A 25,883-nucleotide genomic window follows, 5' to 3' on the forward strand; every position below is an offset into this window, starting at 1 on the left:
TCAAGACATGCATTGTAGGTATGCAAACATGCTGAGCAACACACTGCTGTGGTAAGCTGGTTAAAAAAAGAGGTTTTTGAGTGTTTTAAGACCACGTGTTTTGCATCAGCTCTACAGTATGTCAGACGTGAATAGAGAACTTGCTGGCAGACAGGCTCCTATTTTTTGTCGGCTATATACAGGATTTTTTTTTAATAGTTTAGGAGAACAAAGAAGTGTGACAGCGACATAATGTTTCTGAGTTTAAACTGGAATGTGAAAATAATTTAAGCAAGAGGAACTTCTGAGCTTAAAATTTTGCATGGATTTTTCTAGTCTTTTAACCTTTACTTGGAATTTCAGTTGGATTTGGTGTTTGGAGTGATTCACTTCCAAAACGTGTGCTGCTTTTGCTTGCTGGGCCTTAGATGGAGAGCTGCAGTGGGCAGGATGGACGCCCCTCAGCAACCTGGTAGCAGCCTGCATTAAAGTTCCTCATGGCAGCGCTGAAGCAGAGCTAACGTGCAACACAGACGTTCCTCTTCCTCCAGCTTTAAGGAGATAAATGTTAATGGAAATCTATGTGTTTCTGACTTGTGAGCAAATATTAGTCTGGGCATCAGACATTCAGATTGCAATCTTCAGGGTGTTAAGCTTTCTGTCAATGTGCAGAGCTCTCTCTCTCTCTCTCCCTCTCTCTCTCCTTACTTTTTTCATGTTAAAGTTACCTTTTCTCCTTTCCTCTTTTCCATTGTTCCACACCCCAGCCACATCTCCATGCTGAAGTAAAGTTACAGTGCAATCCATTACTTGCACTGCAGTCTAAACTCCCTTCATATTGACAGTTCCACTTTAGCTATTAATTGAATCTTTGTCCACATGACAGTGTTTATCATATAGTAGCTACAAATGTAAATGGTAACTTCAGGCTTTGCAAAATAAAGTTCAGTGGTATGCACAAATAGCTGTGTTATGTATGTGTAAAATTTGAGACCAGAATCCCAAGTGGAGGCTCAAAAGTGTTCACTATCTTTATATTCTGTAGACAATCACAGAAATATTTGCCAGGAGTTTTAAAGAAGTGGTTGCACTATCCTACACACCCACCCCAGCCCAGGAGCCTGGCTATCCTAGTGGACATAATAGGTGGAGAAAGGGAAAGAAGGAATAAAGAGAACACTGGAGTTGAAATGAACAGCCTAGTAGGAAGTTCTTGCTGTTAGCCTACTCAAGAAGTTGACCATCTGGGAATAGTCTTGGAGAGCTTTGATGAATTCATTTGACCCAGTCAGATGTACCTTTCCCGAAAATTGCAGTGGTACCCCAAGTACTTGTACATCTTTTCTTGAGAAAGCACTCAGTGGCCACCTGTCACTGAAATTTTTTTTACTGGTTAGGGTTTAATGAAGGATCAGAAGCCCCTAAGTAGACAGGAAAAAATAAACCTACTGAAATATAAACGAAGTTTGGTCATCCTTTGTTCTTCTTGTTGCAATACCAGAGAATTTGAAACTACAAAGGAGACTGGAACCCATCCCTTGGGTAAAACCTAAACTTAGTGTAGGTCAGATGCCACAGTTGGAGGGGGAAGGGGATGAAGCTGGGAGTTAAACTGCATCCAAACTGAGTTTTCAGTACTTTACATAATGAGAAAGTTAATAGATATGTCTGAGATCAAATTAAGAAATAGCAAAGAGGAAGTTATCTGACTTTAGCTGAAGGCAGTGACTGGAAAAATAATTATATTAGTGTCTCACTGAACACAAACTGCTTAGTAATCTGGTTATACCTCGTAGACAAAACTAATCTTAAAGAAGTGATAGGGAAGGAGATATTTGGCAAGAGGGTGAAAAATAGAAAAGGCTGGTATGCAAGGTGAAACAGGTATGCAGATTTGTGCAGGGAAGTATCCATTCATCTGCGTACTCAATACTTATTCAGTGTCTATTCTGATGAATGTTGTGGAAATAGTAGGGAACGGAAGAATCAGTTTCCCCTTACATGGAAGTTATAACTCTTAATTAAAACTGTGTGAACAGATGACCAATAAATTTATGAAGGCTCTGCATACCTGAGGAGAGGAAACCATTAGAGCCAAATGAAGTTACAAAATTAACTTGACACATATTTAATGATATGCAGAATGGTTACTGTGCTGCACAATGATTTCTTCCAAAGCAACTCTCCCATCTGTTCCTTTATTTCTGTTCCTACTGCCACTACCCTGTTTAGGTTCTTGTTAGCACTTGCAAAAGCTAATGCAAAAACCTTCCACTTGGCCTCCCACCTTTCCTTTAGCTTACATTTTGTTACTATATTAATCCTCCTAAAACCCAGGCTCTTCTAAGTCTCCTCAACTGAGAGTATATTAATCTCTCATAACTCTGCTATTTGCACCCCCAAGAAATGTGATTAGATCCATGTGTGTACCTAAACAGTCATTAAATTGCTAACCACTCCCCAACATGAACTGTGCAAGGCCAAGGTGTATCTGTGCTAATACAATTTTTCCGTGTTTGTAATGCTTTGACTTTTATTTCTGGACTTATTTGTCAGGGACTGGTTTCTCATTGTGAGTGTTTAGATACAAATTCCAATAGTTTTTTAGAACACCCTACAGACATCATCAACATAAGTAAAACAACCAAACATTTCTAGCTTGAAAGCTAGTTCTCTCAGTGTCTGTTTTCTTCACTGGTCCATGTACCTCCACCACTTGGCGAAGAAATAAGGTATAGTCATATTTTTTTAAATTAGTGGAGCTGGGGATCAAACTCCTGACCTTATGCATGCCCTGTATAGCTGTTTTTATAGTTCCTAATGAGTCCATACAGAAAAGTGTAATATATATAATATATATATATTATATATAATGTGTGTATGTGTGTATATATTATACTCACATGTCTGTCTGTCTGTTATTCTTATGTTAGTCCTCTAAGGCTAACAACTACTGGGTAGTAAGAAAGAAGTAGACTTATGGAGAAATGCTAAATTTCACCTAAAGGTTGGAGTGAAATTTGGAGCTCAAGAGAGTCCAGTTGGAGTTATCTGAATCACAACTGTTGCAAGTCTCATGAGTAAGAAAAATACACAGTGTTTTTTGTTTTCATTGCTGTAAATCACCACATTTTTGGCATATAAGAAAAACTGAATAGAGTTCTTCCTTCTTTCGAAATCTTGGGAGAATGTCCCTGACAAAACAAGGTTATTAGTCACTTCTGTGTTCCCTCAGGTCCAGCAGAGCCTCTCATGCACAGTCTGTATTTTCTAAATGTTTATTAAGCTATTTAATGAAAATGTGAAGATAAAATGACAAACATTTCAGTGGCTTGGTCTCCATTATGTTATGTTTGTTATTATCTGTATTTAAGACTCCATGTTATAAAAAAAATTAGAGTTATTTTATGGCCCAACAGTAGCATTTGTAACATTTAAAACTTCCCTATACCAAGAAGCTAGGTATTATTCTTTTTCCAGGTAGCATGAGTCTTCAAATGATAGGTATTACCAATGCAATGGGCTTGTTTTATAATCCAGAAGTCTCGATAGTGTTGGCTATATAAGCATGGGAAAATTGCTTCACCTTTTCTAGGTTTCAGTGTTGCCAGCTTTAAAGTGATGCTTTTGGACAAATGAGTTCAAAGCTCTTTTACATAGTCATCCCTATGTTTTCCAATACCATGATTTGCAAATTTATTTGAAATTAGAATCTGATTTATTGATACAATAAAGAAAAACAATAAGCCCAATGACCAAACAGAAAGAGGACACATAGACTAAAGGTCAGACTGTCTCCATATCTCTTTCTGTAACTTCTCAGCAGCACCTAAAGGTAGTACTGTAACTGTTTGCTCAAGTTAGCGGGAGTATCTGGCAAGACAGGGCTAAGAAGAGGTAGTTCCCGAGCCGCCAGGCCCGTGGTACTGTGGAGGAGCCAGGCACACTCTGTGATCTGAGAGACGTAGGATAGGCAGACAGAGGTATTCGTAACAGACTTTCACACATCTGTCCAACTAGAGATGAGACACATGAGATTTTATTTCCTGGTTGCTGTTATGAGAATATGAGCCTACAGCTATTAATGAAAACTTAGCAGGTAACTAAAAAAAGTTCTTTGCTCTGGATGGTCTCCTCTCATCCCCTCTCCTCCTTTTATCTCTTTCCCTCCCTTCCCTCCCTCTTCCTTTCTTTCTGGCTTCCCATCGGCCTGGAATATCAGAGCCTGCAGTCCATCTCTGACTATACAGACAAAATGATGCCCCACTGAGATGCCTCTTGAAACTTCATCACACACAAATCTCATGGTGGAATATTGTTAGCATATGATGGCAATTTAGTAAGTTTGAAAGAATATCTGATATTCTGCATTTCTAGGAAACTTACTGATGATACTAAGGCTATCAGTCCAGGGACCACTATGAGTAGCAATGAGTTAGAAGATGACAGACAGACAGAGAGCAAAGACCTTGGATCCTTTCAGAATTGCAGAGAGTACAGTCAACTGGTAAACCTGGACTGCTCAGTTCAGAACTGTTAAATGAGAGTTACAAGTGTGTTATTCTCTAAACCACCATATTTGGGAAGCCTGGTCTTTCCTTGAATGTAAAAATGTAATAAGGCTAGTCCATGTAAAATATTTATAAGGAGTCTGTCCCCTCACTTGACAGTATTTGCTTTGTTCATTGTTTTGTGTAGCTCTCATTATTTATATCTGTTGTCACTAAAGAAGCTTAATTTCCTTTGTTTACATTTGATGGCCGTTTTCTACTAATCACATCATTGTGCCTTTGGGATAATAGATTAGTAAGGAAGCATTGGAAACTCCCAAGTTTCTAGTTTGGATAACTGGATACCTGGTAAAGCTCTCAGTCAGGGGGCTGGGAAGGTGGCTCAGTGGTAGAGCGCTTGCCTTGCATGCCTGAGGCCCTGGGTTTGATTCCTCAGCACCACATAAGAGAAAAGAAAAAAGCTGGAAGTGGTGCTGTGGCTCAAGTGGTAGAGCGCTATCCTTGAGCTGAAGAGCTGAGGGACAGTGCCTAGGCCCAGAGTTCAGGCCCCACGACCGGACCCAAGGGAAAAAAAAGAGTTCTCAGTCAGGAAAGATAAGACAAATGTAAGATGACCTAAGTACTTTTGTGACATGAGGAATTAAAGGTGCTGTGGAATGGCATCTTCAATTTGTGGGGAGTCATATGACCTTGGCATCACTAATAGTACAGATGGGAGTCTTGGCTGCCCCAATTATTATTTGTCCCACCTTGAGTAAGCTATTCACCTTGCCAAGCTCTGGCTATCAGATAAAAGATGAAAAAGAATAGCTATTTTTGAGAATGGTCATATGTATTCAATAAAATAATGAAGTAGAGTTGCACAGTATCAGACAGAGAGAGGCCCTCAATAAACAGTAGTTATTTCCATCATAAGTGAGAGCTGGACTCGTGTGTGGATGAGATTGATCATGTAGTGTGAGAAGAGGTGTGGCCTACGAATGAGCTGGCACTTCCAGTGCATAAGGAAAAGATATAAATTACACCCAAGAGGCCAGGAACATAAAAGAAAAGGAACAGAAACAGTCAAGGCAAACAGGGCAGTGAAGGAAGAAGTTTCAAGGGAGCATGGCCAGTGGTGATGGACCTCACAGTGAAATCTGATCAGATGAGAGAGGAGGGAGATGGTTTATGGGAGCTGGAAAGGAGGTCACAGGGAATCTTAATTGGGAAGAGCACAGAAGCCTAAGTCTTAAGTAGCATCTTATTGGAGTGTGAGATGAGGGGGTAGAAAGTGAAATCTGAACTTCTTTGGGGGGTGTTGAATGGGAAGCAAAGAAGAGAGACAAAGACTTCAGAAAACACAAAGGAAACGGGATGGATATGGGGAAAGAATGAGGACTGAGGGTTGAGGAAGTTCAGAGTCCTAAGGAAATGAATCTGTGCCTGTGCTAAGAGATCGGGACGGTAAACTCGTCATTTGCTTGGAGAGTTTGCTTGTCTTTCTCCAGAATAACACAGAGCTAACTTTGGGATTAGCAATCTGTGTATTGAAACAGTGGACACGTCTGTGAACTGTGTGAGCTAGCTATACTTGGTGAAAGCTAGATGCTCCTATGTGAGTACTTTTGTGACCTTCTGGGGCTTTTATGTGTGTGACAGGCCACCCCTAGCCAGACCTAGCATTGATGAAGCCTACCTGTGCCGAGAGCACTCACAGGCCAGACCAGCAGCTTAAACTTGCTGCCTTCCATTGTAGCTTCTCTTTTCGCACTTGTGTGTGCTTTGTAGTCTCAGACTTCCTGCCTGATAGGCTTTATGGTGCCCGCAGCTGATACTGTCCTGAACCTCCCTCTGTTCCTGCTTCTTGTTCTAGCCTCTTCCGCTCTGTCCTGCTGCTACCCAAGACTCAGACTAACAGCCGCCCTGAAAATAAACCAGGACAAGCAGGGCCAGCAGACAGTGTGTTGCCAAGTCTGAAAAGGAAGTCTATCAAGTAGTGTGTGAGGATCAAATCTCCCACAGGCGGTGAGACCTGGGCTTAGACAGGACTGGGCTTGGACATCACTGTGCTGTTTCATCAATGGCTCTTAAAAGACTGATTGAACATGAAAGAGAAAGGCGGATCCACTGAGCATGGCATCCCAGAACAAAGTCTACCTATTGACATCAGGTTTCTGTGGCTATGCAACATTGCTGGGACAATGGTCTACAAGATGGATAGCACTGTCAGTAACAAGAGCATCACCTAAGACCAGGAACTGAGTACTTGAAAGGGGTTGGGTGGGGTCAAAGGGTACACAGAAATGAAGAGGAGGAGAAAGGGAGAATGCGGTCAAGAATCCAATGTATATTTGATAAAAATAAGAAGAGTGAGGGGAGGGATGGGTAGGAGAGGCATGGGTGAGCATGTTGAAAGGGGTAACATTGATCAAGATATAATAATAATAATAATAATAATAATAATAATAATAATAATAGTAGAAGCTGGGAAGGTGGCTCAGTGCTAGAGTGCTTGCCTTGCATGCATGAGGCCCTGGGTTCTATTCCTCAGCCCCACATAAGCAGACAAAGCCAGAAGTGGCGACATGGCTCAAGTGGTAGAGCGCTAGCCTTGAGCTGAAGAGCTGAGGGACAGCACCCAGGCCCAGAGTTCAGGCCCCACGACTGAGAAAAACAAACAAACCAAATAATAATAATAATAATAATAATAATAATAATAATAATAATAATAATAATACCTGACAACTATATGGGACTTTTGAGGAGTCTAAAGTGATTTCACATACACCATCTCATTTGTGAAGAGTTTCAGATGATCTTTGAGAAAATGTTCTTTCTGGAGTCTGAGCACCTGGGTACTCCACACAAAGCTATTCCTTCTGTGGGAATTGAAAGGACTAATATGCTGTGCCTTGCTGGGAAGCAAGGCTTGGTAAGGTCCTGTATTGTGTAGCTGTGGTAAGGAAGAAATCTGAGTACAAAAAAGTCTGCTGCTTAAAAATCCCTTGTTTTAAAAACCAGACTGTACTATGGATATAATTCCTAGAAAATAGAAATCAAAACACTCAGAAGTAGTAGCACTGTGTCTAAATGTCACCATGGACTCAGTCACAGAGTAATAACCCTCTATGGTTTTCTAGGCCACCAATGAAGTTTCATTGATGTGGAGTTCCTGGACTGATTAGACAATTAAAAGATTCCCAGCTTGCCAGGTGCCAGTGTAATCCTAGCTACTCAAAAGGCAGGGATCTGAAGATCACAGTTCAAAGCCAGACTGGGTAGGAAAGTGTATTAGACTCTTATTATCTCCAATTAATCACTAAAAAGCTGGACGCGCAGCTGTGGCTCATGTGGTAGTACTCTAACCCAGGCCTTGAGTTCAAGTTCCATGACCTGCACAAACCAAACAAACAAAAAAGTCTCCCAGTTTTAGGCACAGGGTGGGAAGAGCAAAGAGGGATTACATTTTGAAGAATAAAGGGAAAGTAGACTGGACATTTGTCTTTTAATGCCCTATGAGTTCTTTTTTCATGAATAAGAGAAATGAATTAGGATCTAGCACAGAGAAGGTTTGATACATCTCTAATTTGTTAAGTCTCAGATCATGGAGTAAATTAGAAGTAATTCAAGGGGTAATGAATGGAAAGTGTATAGATACCAAATGTTTTCAAGACACACGAGCGACCAACTTCTAACAGCACAGTCAGAAGCACCAGTCTAATCTTTAGCCTTCAGGGATGGCACCCTCTTTGGCCCCAGGTGGTACACTGACCACAAATTAAATGAGTAAAGTTGCCAACACAGATAAGAATAAATGATTGGAAAGAAAGTGACAGCAACAATTATAGAACCATTTATTGCCTGCAAGCAATACAAATGGTTTACTTGTCAGCTTCATCTGCAAACGCAGGGACGAGACTAACACTCCACCTGCGGCATCACTTAAGCACACCAGGCTCCAGGTAAGACCTCCATGGGTTATAAATAAGATCCATTGGAGCACTACATAGATCAAACATAAACATGGTCCTAGGGTGGAATGATTTTCCTGAATGATGGTATTGTACTTCTCCCTGAAGCCTTTGGTACATAGCATGCTTTAAAAAAGCTTCAATGAAAAGAAATGCTTTTTTCCTACTGTCTTTTCATTTCTAAAATCTTTGTTGACCCTAGAGCCCTTTGTTAAACATCATTTGTTTTGATTTATTTCTTTGTTCCAAAGCTCTTTTTATGATTCAAGGGCTCAGATTCAAGATGAACAGAGGATTTTTTTTTTTTTTTGCAACTAGAATAAGACGCTGAACAATACTCACCGTCATTCACATTTCCAAGCTCTACCAGGGATGTGAGTTATATTTGGAAAATGATACAGGCCTCCCTCCACCCACCTCTGCCAGTTCATGGTTTCCAACATCTATACAGCTATTTGGTGGCTAAGATGGCATACCGCTTTCCTCTTAAAACAGGAACCAAATGCTACTATCCATCAGGAAAATCTTCTACATGTTTTTGGTCTCAACAACAACCACCATAAAAAGTTGCCCAGACTTGTCTTCAGAAGATAATAAATGCTTGGAATAGCAATTCTATTTGTGTGATGTTTAAAAACCATGTCCTTTCTCAGAGCCTCTGGGCATATGCATAATAATATCATCCACTGGAGTTCTTCAAGCAGACCAATGTTTCATGAAGCATACAAATGAATGATTTGTGTTCTGCCTGCATAGGGCAGAACAAAGGCTATTATTTACATGGTGGTCAAAAGTGAGTATACTCACAGTCACTTAAGAAGTGCTGGCCTCTTATCTATCTATCTATCTATCTATCTATCTATCTATCTATCTATCTATCTATCTATCTATCTATCTATCTATCTATCAATCATTGACCTACTTATCCATCCACAAATACTAATACCAACAAATACTAATAGCGCACCTGCTATATTTAAGGCTCTGTTCTAGGGGTATCAAAGAATAAAATATTCAAAGGTTTGCCATGGGTAACAATTAGTATTATACATAGTATATTTTATGTTAGAAGGTGATAAATACTTTTGGCAAAAAGGAAGGTTAGCCAGGGGATTGGGAGGGCTGGAGTGTGGGTGGATGGTATGGGGAAAGGCAGTATTAAAGGGGATATCAAGGACAAGTTCAATTCAGAAGAAAAGATTTGAATAAAGAGGTATATAGATGGTGAGTTGGCTTGTTGGCAACTGGTGTGAGGGTATTCCAAGTAGAGAGAAGGGCTAGCATAAAGGCTTTCAGGAACGAGTGAGCATAACAAGAAGACAGATGGGTTGGGCAGCTATGTGTGCACCTGCAGACAGAGCCAAAGCCGGTCAGAGAAGTAATTTGGACCATGTAGGCCCTAGAAGGCCTTGGAAGGTCTGACTTTCATTCTGAAGGAAGTAGGGAGCTAGTGAATAAATTTGAGCAGAGGGGTGACATGATCTGGCTTATGTTTTCGTAGAGTTACTCTTGCTGCTATGTTGAGAACGAGAAATAGGAAGGCCATTGAAGGGGCTGTGAGAAAGCCGCTGGTAGGTTGGGCTAGGCATCAGAGTTAAGGTGACAAAAAGTAGTCAGATCTCAGATGTATGCTGAAGGTAGAGCAGTATGATCTCCTGAAACACAAAATGAATGCTCCTTGTTCTCTAGCATGGACAGAAATCTGTCAGCTCAATGCCACAGCCATGTGGCATGGAGCTCAGTGGGAACAGAACCATATTCATCCATCATGTGTGGGAATTTAGGGAAACTGGCAGAGTTAGTCTTATAGGAGGAATCTAAGGCCCTCAAAAGAATCTCTGCTCAAAGAAGGCAGATTGCATTTGATTCAAGGGATCATAGATGAGTATCTGAGCTGGTGGATGATTCTAAATGGATTTCAGGATCTGGCACACTGCTGGGGCCCTGGTTCAGCTCCTCCAGGCCATATGTTAAGATGGAGAGGCAGCAATAGAAGAGTGGCATCATAAAACATTATTGGGGACACTGGGAACAAAAGCAGAATTGGCATCAGCAGCTTCAGCAGCAAGCAGACATGATGCCACATAGAATATGCTCATGCCCTCAGCACTGGGCACTGATAGCTGGCACTGGCATCCACATTGGCAGGTTTCAATGGCATTGGCAGGACATCCAGTTGGCATTGGCCAAGGTGCCCTTGATGAGAAGACATCGGGCCTCACACCAAGAGCATAAGCACCAGTGCCTTTGGAATATATCGAGTACCTGTAATTGTGAAAACAGCCTTTGAAGTTATGAGCAGCATGTGGGTATTAGCATTGAGGCTATTTAGAGGATGGGGAATACTTTTGATAGGTCCTGGTGACCTTATTTCCAGATTTGGTGAAAGAAAACCTCACTATAATAAGCTAGAACAAGAGAGACAGAAAGGGCAGACATCTGTGGTCAGCCAGTGGTCTAGTTAATGGTGTACATATTGATGTAAGGCTTCTGGAACAAATCATTAGGAGTTTTGGTAAAGTCTAGAATACTCAGAAAAATATCGCTGTGGGATCATGGCTGTAACCTCCATTTCAAAGTCAAGCCAGGAGTTGTGGCAGAGGCCTTTATCCCAGCACTTGGAGGCGAAGAGAGGGATACATGGAGAATTGAAGACTAGTTTTGGTGACATAGGAAGACATAGTCCAAAAACAAAACAAAGCAAAACCCCAAGAGTGGTAATGTAGCTCAGGTAATGTAAAGCTCCTTCTCTAGCACTGAGGGGAAAAAAGGATTTCTTTTATACCTACAGTTAAGAAATAACCAGTGAACAATTCCCCTACTGTGGGGTGAGATAAACACGAGTTTAGTCTTCAGAGAAATGTTTCTAGCTTTAATGTCTACTTGTTTTTTGTTGATTCAGAAGCTTTACTTACTTCAGACAATGGAGTTACTGAGAATATCCAGCCCTGCTTACTGGAATCCTTACTAGAAAGTTAGCTACTGAAATCAAAATTATTATTTAATTCAACAAGAAGAAGCACTCGATACATAGTAACATCACCCTAGGTATTATGTAAATAGTTGTAAATTGTGTATGAAGGTGTAAGGTTCTTACCTTGATGAATATATAATTCCCTTCAGTATTTGAAATATATTACAAAATATAAGAAACTAAAGTGCCAAATTTTTATGTTTGAGAAATGAAAAGAAATTTGAGTGGGTTTGAGAAAATGAGGGAGATTTTCTTGCATTCTTGAAGTTAATATATGAAAAGGTAAAGTAAACATGAAAAATTAAGTGAAGCCAAATAGAGAGAGAGAAAAAGAGAGAGAGAGAGAGAGAGAGAGAGAGAGAGAGAGAGAGAGAGAGAGAGAGAGAGAGAGAGAGAGAGAAAGGGGGAGAGAGGAAAGAGGGAGGGGAGAGAGAGGGAGGGAGGGAAGAAGAAAGAGAGGGAGGGAGGGAGACTGATATGAAGATGGGCCTCCTCTTCTCTTTATTGTCTCTGGTCCTCACAGGATCACGTGGTCTGGAGTGACTCCTTCAGTGCCTATTTGGCTAAAAATATCTATTCATTCTTTGCATGAGATTAAGTTCAAGTATCATCTACCTGCCTTCCCTGATCTCGATGCATGTAACACGTCTCTCTTCTTGTAACATTTCCCCCATAGACTTTACTTTGACCTATTCTTTCTGACTAAAATGTAGGGTAGAACTCTGTGGTCCCAGAGATCATGTCTCTGGACCTAGCATAGGGCCCCAAGCTGCTGATGGTCTGATTGAACAGGAGGACAAATCAACAACTGATGGATGACAGTCAGGTGGGCTGCAGGGTGGTTGCAGACATTGCGCTGCAACTGAACCAGCCTCCCATCCCCCACCCCCACAAGCTGGGAGTCCACTAGGATTGCTAAGGTCTGGGGATGAAAGGTCAATTATTACTCTGTGTCTACATCATGTAGCACTTAGTAGAAAAAAGGTTCTGTTTGAGTACTGATAAATATTGACAGATGATGATGTCATTGAGTCCCAGAGGTGAGAGGCAGAGAAATCCATCTACTCTGCACTTACTACACATTTATGGAGAAATTTCACATTCAAAAGATTTCTCCAATCCTTTCACCTCTTCCTATTAAGAAAATTGTAAATACTATCCTCTGCCACCATGCTGTGTCTGCTAAGGATCTGGGGGTTACAGCTGACACCGCATTCAGGAAAAAGCTTTTAACCTGTCAGGACTCCCTGATTCACGATTGGTAACCTTAAGAATTATTTAAAGTGAATCAATTTAGTACTTAGACCATCATGAATTCATAGAACAAGTAAAGCTAATGTGTGCTTTCTTTTGAAGACACGAAAGAGGGACTCTGGTAGTTTCTTATGCACTCAGTTCCTCTGAGAGCAGCAGTTATCCATCAGCTTAAAAATAGAAGATAATAGTGCCATGAAAGCTAATAAAAATGGCCAGTGTTTTTTTCCTAATGGTGAATATACTGTTAGGTGACTCCAAAGAGTCAGAGATGTGGCACTGCTGAAGGGAATAGTGCAAAAAAGCAGTGAGGAGCAGAAATGCTGGAGACAAGCAGAGTAGTTTGCATCCTGCCCTTGTCACTCACTAGCTGTGTGGTCTTAGGCATGGTACTTAACTTCTCTGGACTCTTATTTCTTCATCTGCAAAATAGGCATTTATTTTTGAGATTTAAATGAGTTGATTTAATCTGATAATTAGGTATTAGTGGTGCCTAGCACGAATAGTATTTCTATTAAAATATTTGTGACTAACACAGGGGTTTGCTCTGCAGTGTCTTTCTGAAATGTTTTGGACTGTCTTAGGAAATGTGGATTCCCAGTTGAGGGTAGTCATGAAGATCAACAAGAACCAAAAGTAATTAAGCCAAAAAAGATCAAGAATAGCACCCAGGCCCTGCGTTCAAACCTTAGGGTTGGCACCCCCCCCCCCCATACACATACAAAGAAACCAGGGTAAAAGATGCAAGTGCATGAAGCAGGGGCCTCACAGATACTTTTGCTGCAAAGCACTGACTTATTGACTCTGTATCTGAGTCCATGAATAAAGTAAAAGCAGGAGAAAAGTTTGGAACTCAGGTCTCATTTTGCATGTTTCATTGCTCTAAGACATTCTCTCTGCTTTGAGTTCAAGGAAGGACAAGATCATCCATGGATATTATCTTCATGACAACAGACTAAAAACTACCCCTAAGAAACAACAGCGCCTCCCTCAGACAAACCACCTGTTAGGCAATGACTTGTTACCAGTGATGACAGTGGTAACAACTTCTCCAGAACCTTCCCAAGTGAGGGCTGAATAATGACCCACCAGGCCACACTTAGACTATGTAATAAACACCTGTATTTTTCCTCCTTGCCTCCAGTTCTTTGTCTGTCTAAACCTATAGCTCATGTCTATATCCCAAAGAAGGCTGAAGATGAACTCAGGTTCTGTCTTCCTGTGGTTTCATGAGGACTGGCTGGTCTCTGAAACCTAATATCTCATTGGTCACCAACAAAGACAGTAACTACAAAGAAATGCCATGTAATGAAAAGAGCTTATGTTAGGCTGGGGAGAATATTAACTATGTCACTAGGTTAGCCAGCTATATTGAAGCTGACTACAAGTATTTTCTTGAGATTGAAATATTTGACTTATACCTTGGAGGACAAAGTGATGAATGAAATTCATGGATGGATTAATGGCACAAGCATATATCAGAGGATGGTTATTAAAAGCAAGAAAAATAGCATGTTTCTCTGGCTGAGCAAGCTAAGCAAATGTTTTGGTCATATTTTACTTGGAATGTTACGAGTTATCTCAAAGAAGTTTTTAAGGTGTTTAAAAAAGTGGCTTTATTGATTCATCTATCTTCTCTTCCAGAAACTCTCTCCTGATTTCCTAAATAGAAGAGCTCCTTCCCAACTTTTATTATTGTGATAGTTCATCCATGGTTTCCTTTTATTAAAATCACTTAAATACTGGTTTAGCTTTTTTATCTAAATTAAAATTCTCTTGATAGCAGATACTGCAAAATCTCACATTTTTCCCTCTTGTGTTGCATAGGTGACATAAGAACGTGTTTAGGTCAGCAGATTTAAAGAATAGTCTTTTCATTATTGGTGGAAAATGAGAAACATAGCCAGTGCTCAACTTCTCATTAAAAACTTACTTCAAGTGGATAGTAAAGGTAGACAGAAATGATTTGACAATGATTTATTCAAAATGGCAGGTGTGTTGTTTTATACATTAGCTTTTGTGTGAATTCACATAGCTGTGTTTTTACACGCCATCGTAAAGGTGTCTTCACCAATCTCATGGAGCCACACTGCCAGGACTGAGTGCCCCGCTTCCCAGCTCATTTCCTTTCCCTCTTATCCCACATACATTTTGACTCTTTGCTGTTCAATATATTCTCCACGTCACCTTTGCCCTCAGCGTTCTCTTTCCGATTCCCACTGGGAATCGACTGTACAGGTACAGTCCATTCTCGCAGCATTGTGCCAATTCATTTGATTTCCTTTATGAGAAGACTATAGAAATAGGTTTAAATGCCTTATCTTCTAGCTCCCGATGAGTTCAAAATCACCCAAATATGTTTAACAAATTTAAATTAGCAGAGGACAATCAATCAAGTTTTCAAGTCTCCCCCTTTTAAATCCAGATGAATAACCTGTGTTGTGCAAAATTCACTAGTAGAGATGGAAAGCTCGCGGTAGGGTACAGCCATGGGCAGAGACTCTCATGTCAGCTGATACCCATCCTGGTTTTGATTGCTCATCAGCGAATTGAGTTTTGTAATTTAGTAAGGACTTGTTAAACAAAGGCAGGTGATCATAACTCATTTATCGGTTCCTTCCAACTGCTAGGACCATCATTTATATTTTTACTTACAACTGAATAATAATCTGATGTGGAGATTTCCTCTATTATCTTTGCCTTACAAATAAGTAAATTTAGGATTAGACAATTCAGTAACGTGCCCTAAGTGACATAAATCCCAGGTGGCTAAAGTAGGATTAAATTAGGTTTACTCAAAAGCTCAATGGAGTTCATTTTTGAGCTTCTGAATGACTTCAAGTTCCTGATGAGGATGTAAGCAGGTTACTGAGTTAACTCATCTCAGTATTCCCATAGTATTATTATGCTTTGGATTACCATGTTTAGACAACATAGCAAGGTATTATTATATCTCCCTAAAATAGCATTTGTATATTTCCATCATTCTCTGTCCATTCCCTTGCTCAATATTTCCTCAGAGTATCTATCCTTATCTGAACTTGCGTATTTTTTATCCGGGTCTCCTACTAGAATGTAAACTGCATGAGGTCAATGACCTTGTAGGTCTTGTTTCCTAACCAAATTCTCAGCAGCTATAAGAGCCTGCAGCATGTGGTAGGTGGTTCATAAATATCTACTGCATGAATAAATAATAGGAAACCACTTTCACTTATTGTTTATGCCTGGAGTAGTCATTTTTGGATATAATTATTGCATGGAAGGAATCTCACATTTTTCTTGGTTCACCTTCAATCTTCTCTTTAAAAAAATTAGTATATCCAAATATAGCACATACATTAAGGCAAGCCCCATTTTAATTATCACGGAACCGCTATAGGGTAGGTAAAAATCATGTCATTCATTTTGAAGATGATGAAACAGACAGAGAAAGGTTTAGGAACATGTCCATGGTCTTATAATTAGGCAAACAGTAGATCCAGGATTCAAACTCTGGGAATATGTCCACATTCCCAGTTATGACACCATGCTGCTTCCTGGCTTAATTCTATAAAAGTGACATCTGTGTGTAATTTAGTACTCTAAAGATATAGCCCCATTCCCTTCTAGATCATGTCCATCTATCTTGCTCATCTTTCTTTCCTTTCTATACGCACTGAAGAAGAAAATGCATAGGATTATTTTATTTATTTCACTTTATTCCATTTCGGCTTATTCCACTTTATTCTTTCCTGGAAGTGGCAGTGCGCATTGTCCGTGAAGCTTCAATGTCGGTGGCCATTGTTAAGGATAAACCACTTGTAACTGCTGGGCAGGGGACCTGGCCTGTGTCTGCTTTTCTCCTCTACCATAGCTGTCTCCGTCTTGTGGTTGCAGGGCCTTTGGCTCCCTGCCATAGCTCCTCCTTTCAGCAAGGGAAGGAGTCCAGGGGTCGATAGAAGCTGTAAAAGCAGCCCTGTAATCCTGAAGACTGAAAGGAAGCCTAATTTTCTAATATCCCTGATCTTTCTTTGTAGTCCTTTGGTCCTGTCCTGTCCTGTCCCCCTTTTCCCTTTCTCTCATGAACACTCTGGCCTATGCCCAGGTTTAGGTCTTTGCAGACTATTCACCCAAGAGGCAACTGTCACAAACACTCCTGGCTAGGATTTAGTTCCAGTTCTGTTACTCAGGAGCAATCTGCCTGGGGGCAAGTCAATTAATGTCTGGGCTTAGTCTCCTCACCTGTGAAATGACTCCCGTAAGAGGATGAGCTGGATGTGTAAAGGTCCCTTCCAGCACTAAATTGATTAAAGTACTCAGATATCTAAATCCCTTCGTTCTCGCTTCTGACTGCAGTCTAACTCCCAGGGAGCCATTGCTCTTTAGTAAATGAGGTGAACTTCTCAAAGTTGAAGAACAGCAGCTGCTGGGGATAGCCATAGATGAGATGCTATTTACTTGCCTAATGCCTCCCCTATTTCTTGGTAAATATCAGGGGGCATTATGAGTAAAGTGATATTTCAGCTCTCTGGTCTACATAGTAAACCCTTCCAAGTCGAAGACAAATTCATTTCAATAAAATATTTAAAAAAATACCACCACCCCCTTTGGTTTTGGAAGAATGTTAGTAAGCAGCTTGCTTCCTGAAATCACAGAAAAATCTTAGAAGCAAGCAGGAGTAAGTTTGGACTCCTCTACTCTCACGCCCAACAGAAACTGAATAGTGAATATTCTCTAATATCTATTCAGCCCAAACCATTATAGCTATTCTGTACCCTGTGCATATGAAGGTTTGCCATTTCAAAGGAGAAGAAGAACTTCAAGTATTGGTCATTCTTTCTTGCAATGTACCCCTAAAGAATAGACTAGTTATCCCCCCTTCGTTGAAAACAGATAGCATGAAGCATGGGGAGAGGAACTCATGCCAGGAAATTCAAGCCACCAGTGCTGTGGGTATTAGGGCCTGCCTTATGCCTTTACAAAGAATTTAAAAGCAAAGCCAATTTTTTTTTCTCAGGAAATACCTTTGGGAGTCTTAATCTAATCCACTCAGGACTGATCTCTAATCTTCAATGCTTGTTTGGCTTAGTCCAAAAACTGTGGGGGGGAGGGGAGAGGCTGGGAAGGGATGTGAAGGGTAAACAAAGGAGGAGGCTGCAATGCTTGGTAAGAAATGTACGCATTATCCTGCCCATGTAATTGTAACTCCTCTGTACAGTATGTTCACAAATAAAATAAAATTAAATTAAAAAAAACAAAAAAACTCTAAACTGCACATTACCATACTCAAGTGATATGCTTGAGTATGCTTGAGAAATGAAGAGGAACAAGGCCAAGATCCTAATCTCAAGGAAGAGTGACAAATTAATCAAATGGAGAGAAGGGTTAAATTGTCAATCTCATCCAAAGAGAGACAGAAAGCAATTGTCATAAAAAACAATTGTCATAAAGTTTCTCTTCAAGAAATAAGTTTATTTCTTTTGGTTGTATGTGTGTGTTTGTATATATGTACACACATGTATATGTACACATGTATATGTATATGTGCCTGTCAGTCTGGTCCTGGGGCTTGAACTCTGGGTGGGGTCCTTGAGCTTTTTGGTTTAAGGCTAGCGCAAAACCTCTTGAGCTATCCTTCCAGCTTTTTGTTGGTTAATTGGAGATAAGAACCTCACAGACTTTTCTCCTCTGGCTGACTTTGAACTGTAATCCTCACATCTCAGCCTCCTGAGTATGTAGGATTATAGGCATGAGCCATAGGTATCTGGCCTTCAGGGAATAAGTTTTAAGGAACAAACAAAAATAAATTATGTGAAAAAAGGTGGCAGCTGAGGTACATAAGGGAAATGGTGTTTCTGGCATAGAAGAGTTAGATTCTCAGGATTCTATTATCAATTTCTAGGAAAAGAGTCTATAGTTCTCACTCTATTTTGAACCTGACTCCTGGTCAACCAAATATGGTCCAAAGCAAGTGAGAAGTTCCAAGACTAACAATAACATTCTGTGTGGTCTCTCATGTTCCTCTCTGCCCTGTTTTATGGCATCTGTTAAAGAACTCTGAGATGGGAAGGCTGTGTGACCCCCATTAAACCTTCCATGAATGAGAAATAAAAATAACGGTGTTACAGAACTTAAAAAATGGCAAAACCTCCCATGCTCCTGGATTGGAAAGATTAACATTGTGAAAATGGCAATTCTTCCCAAGGCTATCTACAAATTCAACGCAATACCTATCAAAATTCCAACCTCATTCTTCAAGGAAATAGAAGAGGCAATCCAAAAATTCATATGGAAAAATAAAAGACCCCGAATAGCAAAAACGCTCCTCAATGGAAAGAACACTGCTGGAGGAATATCAATACCAAACTTCAAACTCTACTATAAAGCCATAGTAATCAAAACAGCTTGGTATTGGCATAAGAACAGACCCCAGGACCAATGGAATAGAATTGAAAACCCAGAAATGAACCTACAGACCTATAGCCATCTAATCTTCGATAAGGGAGCTAAAACAATAGAATGGAAGAAAGACAACCTCTTCAGTAAATGGTGCTGGCAAAATTGGTTAACTACATGTAGAAAACTTAAGCTAGATCCTTATATATCACCCTGCACCAGAATCAACTCCAAATGGATCAAAGACCTTGAAGTCAAAGCAGACACTCTGAAAACATTACAGGATGGAATAGGAGAAACCCTAGGTCTCCTTGGCTCAGGCCGAAATTTTCTGAATAGAGACCCGGAAACACAACAAATCAAAGAAAGGTTGGACAAATGGGATTGCATAAAGTTGCAGAGCTTCTGCAGGGCAAATGACATAGCTAGCAAGATCAATAGAAAGCCCAGGGATTGGGAGAAGATCTTTACTAGCCATACAACGGACAAGGGTCTCATATCTAAAATATACTTGGAACTCAAAAAATTAAACCCCCCAACAACAAATCCTCAAAGAAACAACTGCCCAATAAATAAGTGGGCCAAAGACTTAAAGAGAAACTTCTCTGAAGAAGAAAGAAGGATGGCCAATAGACACATGAAGAAATGTTCAACATCCCTAGCCATAAAAGAAATGCAAATCAAAACAACATTGAGATATCACCTCACTCCAGTTAGAACGGCAAAAATCAAGAACTCTAACAACAACAGATGCTGGAAGGGATGTGGACAGAAAGGAACTTTACTTCATTGTTGGTGGGAATGTAAACTTGTTCAACCACTTTGGAAAGCAGTATGGAGGTTCCTCAAAAGACTTCACATAGAACTCCCCTATGACCCAGCAATCCCACTTTTGGGCATTTACCCAAATGTTTATAAACAAGACCACACTAAAGCTACCAGCACAACTATGTTTATTGCAGCATTATTTACCATAGCTAAGATATGGAACCAACCCAGATGCCCCTCAGTAGATGAATGGATCAAGAAAATGTGGTATATATACACAATGGAATTCTATGCCTCCATCAGAAAGAATGACATTGCCCCATTTGTTAGGAAATGGAAAAACTTGGAAAAAATTATATTAAGTGAAGTAAGCCAGGCCCAAAGAAACATAGGTCCCATGGTTTCCCTTATTTGTAATATCTAGTATATGTATGAGTCAAGCAGAAAAGGTCAGATAATGTGATGTCAGGAAAATGAACCCTTAGATGTGTATTTTAATGTTTTTTTCTTTCATGCATGTGTTTCTAATGCATTTATAAGATTATCTCTTTGTTGCTTTGTATGTCCCTCCCCCACAGTATAACCCCTGCTTTCACTGTATTTGATGTCAGTATAACTTGTGGAGGAGATGGGGAAAAACCAGTTCTATAAGGATACAGGTGGACCTGTTGCAACAATGAGAAGTACAAGTTGTCATGTCCAAAACGAGCTTTACAACATCGGTGCGGGGGGGGGGGGGGGGAAGGAATAGGATTGGGATGGGGGGAAGGGGGGAGGCTGGGAAGGGATGTGAAGGGTAAACAAAGGATGAGGCTGCAATGCTTGGTAAGAAATGTACGCATTATCCTGCCCATGTAATTGTAACTCCTCTGTACAGTATGTTCACAAATAAAATTAAATTAAATTAAAAAAAATAACGGTGTTAAACCACTGAGATTTTGGAATCCTTTGTTCACCACTCTGACTATGTATGTCAAGCTGAAGAATAATAAGAAAAACCTCAATGACTTAACATTATTTGAAAATGTATTTCTCTAGAATTACTGAAGTTTTTACTCATAAAGTCAATTATTGTCTTGTCCTCATTTTTCAGTGGCAGCAACAATTCTACTGACAATAAAGTCAACTTTCCTTTTCCCTTCCATTTCCTTCCATTTCCTTCCCTTCCCTTCCCTTCCCTTCCCTTCCCTTCCCTTCCCTTTCCTTCCCTTCCCTTCTCTTCCCTTCCCTTTTTTTTTGTGGTATTGGGGTTTAACTGAACCCAAGACCTTATGTGTGCTAGGCAAGTCCTTTACCATGTTGCTACATCCCAGCCCAAGGAATAATCTTTTGCAGTCTTATAGCAAGTAAACTGCCCTCCCGGAGTACATTTCCAACATCCTATGCCTTTTTAATGACATATCTTTATTTTGTATATTATATGAAATTTTATTATAGATACTATATAATATAGTTATGTATGACATATAATGTAATATTTATACCTTATAAATAGTATGTATTTATATTATACAAAATTTTATATTATATAAAATACATAATCTATAATAGAAAATTTTGTATAAAATTTTATATATTATATATACCATAGAAAAGAATTATGTAATATATACAAGAGAAGTATATTATAGTATCTATAATTTTACATAAATATAGTATTGTATAATATATTATATAATAATAGCATATGAAAAGAAAATGTAATTGAGAAAGTGTATGTATGTATATATGCATGTACATTCTGTCTTCTCATTAGAATATATATGTCTGTGGAGGGAAGCACCAGGTCTACATTATTTATCATTATAATGCTACGGATAAGGAAGTACCTAGTATAAAGTAATTACTTTCAATTATTTGAAGAACGAGGAAATAAAGATAAATACAATGAGATACAGGCCAGGATTCTTTGAAGATGGAGCTCTGCTTGGGCACATTTATTTTGAAGACCATCTAGTATATCCAGAAGGTTTCTTGAAGCTAGCTAGAGCTACAAACCCAGAGAAAGGAGTTTGAGGCCACTCATGTGGAGGTGACAGTGGAAACCTCAGGAGCAGATGAAGGTGCTAAGGAAACATACGGGCAGGACAAAGAGGAGAGGATTAAGGTAGAATTCTGGAGAGTATTGATGCAAAATAGACGAGGCACACAAAGGGAACACTGAAGTTTGCTAGAGGTAGAGCTCTGTGAGAGTTGCAGTTTTAGGATTAGATCTGGTAGCACAGAAGTGTTGGATCAGCACTATTTATAGTAATTGGTAGAAAGGGTGAACCTTGAAGTATTCCCATGAATATGGCTAGGAGGGTGACATTTTTTTCTCTAATACATGTACAGACCGTGTCAACACATTAGTCACCCCCAAAATAGCCTCATTACATAGATCTCTGTGATGAAGCCATAAGGTTTGTGGGCCATCCTGGTGCTGGGTTTTCTTTAGTTTGACATTGTAGGCTGTATTTCAGATGTGTTTTTTCTCTGTCTAGAAGACACTCACAAGTACAGAAAAGCTCATAGTCTAGTAGGAGATATATTGTTAATGTAAGATATACATCAGTTGGGTGCCAGTGGCTCATGCCTATAATCCTAGCTACTCAGGAGGCTGAGATCTGAGGATTTCGGTTCAAAGCCAGCCCTGGCAGGAAAGTCAGTGAGACTCTTATCTCCAATAAACCACTAGAAAACCGGAAGTGGAGCTCAAGTGGTAGAGCGCTTGCCTTGAGCTGAAGAGCTGAGGGACAGTGCCCAAGCCCAGAGTTCAAACCCCACAACCAACCAAAAAAAAAAAAAAAGGATATATATCAGTATGACCAGATAAGATGAAGTTAAGCGAAATGAACCCCCAAACAGGGACACAAGTGGTTTTTTTTCTTTCTTGCTAATGTTTCTGATGCAGTTATAAGGTATCATGTGATTTTTTTGTTGCTTTGTATGTTCCTCCCCCATGGTATAACCCCTGTTTTCACTGTATTTTGATGACGGTATAATTTGGGGAGAGGAAGGGAAAAAACAAAATGTTTAACTAGGGATACAGGTTGACCCATTGTAACAATGAGATGTACAAGACTATGTTGAAAAACGAACTTTACAATTTAGTTCCAGGGGGGCGGGGGGAGTATAGTTGTGGAGATGGGAGGGAAGGGATGGTAAGGGAAAAACAAAGGAGGAGGCAACAATGCTTGATAAGAAATGTATTCATTACCTTGCTCATGTAACTGTAACCCCTCTGTACAGTATTTTCACAATAAAAAACATAAAAAAGAATAAAAAAAGATATACATCAGTAAATAATGATCCGCAGGCCAATCTGGCCCATTACCTCCTTTGGTAAATACAGTTTTATTGGAACATAGACATATTCACGTATTCTGAATTGTCTGTAGCTGCTTTTACTCTAATAATAGGGTTGAATAGCTCCAACAGAGGACACAATACCTGTGAAATGTAAAATGTTTACTCTCTGGCATTTTTTTTAACAGAAAAAGTTTACCAACCCTTGATCTAGGAGAACATATCTATTTGTCCTAGAATGATTAGGCTTTTCCAGAGATACATGGAACTCTGGGAATGCCACGGCCTGTCTCACCAAGGACCACACCTATAAAAAGTAAAAAATTCTAGGCCCTCGGTTAGACTAAGTTTAGTTGTATAATTCCTTTACTTGAGACCGCCATGCTAAAAATATGTGTGTGAGGGAATGGGAGAGAATGAGGGAACAATTGATACTATGTAAAAGGAAATGTACTTGACAGATGTAAAGGTAACCCTCCTATAGATCGCCTCTAAACCAGCCATAAAGTAAAATAGAAAAAAAAGTGTGTGTGTGTGTGTGTGTGTGTGTGTGTGTGTGAGAGAGAGAGAGAGAGAGAGAGAGAGAGAGAGAGAGAGAGAGAGAGAGAGAGAGAGAGAGAGAGAGAGAGAGAGAGGGAGAGAGGGAGGGAGAGAGAGAGGGAGAGAGAGAGAATGAGGGGGGTGCAGGGAAGAGAAAGAAACAGAGAGAGACAGACACTCTGTTTTACCGTGTACCATCAACTGGGTGGTAGACCATCATCATAATCCTATTTCATAAAGTTTAAGACACCAGCCAGTGAAAAAAAACAAGTGGGAGTTAAAGAATAAGGCTAGATGGAGTGTGAGCGATGGGATGTAAGAATGAAAAGTTACCCTGTCAAAAGGTGCTATGAGAGCATCTGTGCCTGTAGCCTGTATTCTGTCATGGGTCTTCTGAAAAATAAGGGAAGAAATAAGAATGAGCTCCTGTCATTTTTCTCAGTGACAGGGAAATAGGACTGAGCTCTCCTTTTCTAGACTTTTAAAGAAATTACTTTGCTTGCACATTTTCTCCCTAAAGCTTGTTCATGTCAGCATTAACTATGAAGACTAGAATTAACACCTGCATTTTAACTACTCTAGAAGATCCAGTCTTTATGAACAACACATCTTGGATAGGGAGCTAAGTGAGATAATGTCATAGTTAGAATATTCCTTTCAAATACTGAATATTTTGTGAGCCTATTGCATGAAGACTACCAGTTCTAGAGAGCCGTTCTTCTCTGTGATAAGTGACAACTATTACTAAATCTGGTCCCTAATACTTTGTTTTGTTAGCAAGAAATTTAGGGAAATACACGATCTGATGGAAGAATAGGAGTTGTGCTGTGCTGTCCAGTTAGTCATAGTTCTCACTGTTCCATGATATTTGGTCTTTATAGGTGTTTGAGATCTTGGTCCTGCTGGTACTTTGATCCCTCTTCAATTTATTTCAAGTCCATCTTGGGACTTGAACTCAGGGACTAGGCACTGTCCCTGAGTTCTTGTCCTCAGTGCTCTACTATTGGTGCCACAGCACCACTTCTGGCTTTTTGATGGTTGAGAGCAAAGACTCATGGACTTTCCTGCCCTGGCTGGCTTTGAACTAAGATCCTCAGATCTCAGCCTGCTAAGTAGCTAGGATTACTGGCATGAGCCACCAGTGCCTGGCTCCACATTAGTTTTTTTTCTTTTAATAATTGTTTTGATTTATTTGCTCCAATTAGGCCTAAAGTTATTTGGTTCTTTTTTTTTTTAACTTTCTAGCTTTGTTAATTTTTGAAAATGAATTTTCTTTGCTAACTTCCTTAGGTCTTACCCCATAGATTTTGACCAATTCACTTCCCTAATATTAAAAATATGTTCTTTTCAGTCATAAGACATTAATGAAGAACAAACATGGATTTTCAATTTGTGAGGTTTTGTGAGATTACCGGTTTGTGTGCATCAGATCAGTGATGTTCAGAATATGAAGTTTTTGCCTGCAATTGGCAAATCACCTAGGTTTAGAATCTCCAGAGTATTGTGTAATATTAGGCTATGTAATATATAACTATAGATTGGAGACATGTACCTCTTATTATTGTTTTGTCATAGAACATGGGTGGAACTACTCTTTTTTAAATCATATTTTTTTTGTTGTAAAAATACTGTACAGAGGGGTTACAGTTACATGAGTAAGGTAGTGAATATATTTCCTATCGAGCATTGTTACCTCCTCCTTTGTTTATCCCCTACCATCCCTCCCCTACCCCCCCAACTCCTCAAGTTGTAAAGTTTGTTTTCAACATAGTGTCTTGTACATCTCATTGTTACAATGGGTCAACCTGTATCCTTATTTCAGCATTTTGTTTGGAACTACTCTTGTGATCAGCTTACAAATGAGTGTGTCTTCCATGTTACCAGAACTTCTTTGTCTGCTCATGCTGAAGCCAGCCACCTGTGGGGGGATGCTACATGGAGAGTCCGTGGGACAAGAAACAGAGAGGTCTGGGGCCAACAGCTGTGAGGCACTGAGGCCACAGCACCCCCAAAGAACTGAATCTTGCCTGCACCTGGGAGAGGGAGCTAGGGAATACATCCTTCCTAGTGGAGTCCTGAGGTAACGGTAACCCTGGGAGAGAGCTAGGGAAAGAGGGTCCAGTTATTTTGCACCAGGATTCCTGACCTCCAATTAATGTTGCTGATACAGGTGCGTAAAATTTGGGATAATTTGCTATTTAGCCATATAGAATTTTATTGTTTTTTTTTCCACTGGAAAAA

The 25,883-nt window shown here is 39.9% G+C and overlaps 1 protein-coding gene across 15 annotated transcripts in view; it reads right to left on the reverse strand.

The window, feature by feature from the left end:
• The window catches only part of Anks1b (ankyrin repeat and sterile alpha motif domain containing 1B), a 972,026-nt gene that overhangs the window by 285,375 nt on the left and 660,768 nt on the right, over window positions 1–25,883 (reverse strand). The window lies entirely within an intron of this gene.

Source organism: Dipodomys merriami, unplaced genomic scaffold (assembly GCF_024711535.1).
Source record: "Dipodomys merriami isolate MVZ:Mamm:240054 unplaced genomic scaffold, mDipMer1.0.p SCAF_10, whole genome shotgun sequence".
Taxonomy (NCBI): Eukaryota; Metazoa; Chordata; class Mammalia; order Rodentia; family Heteromyidae; genus Dipodomys; species Dipodomys merriami.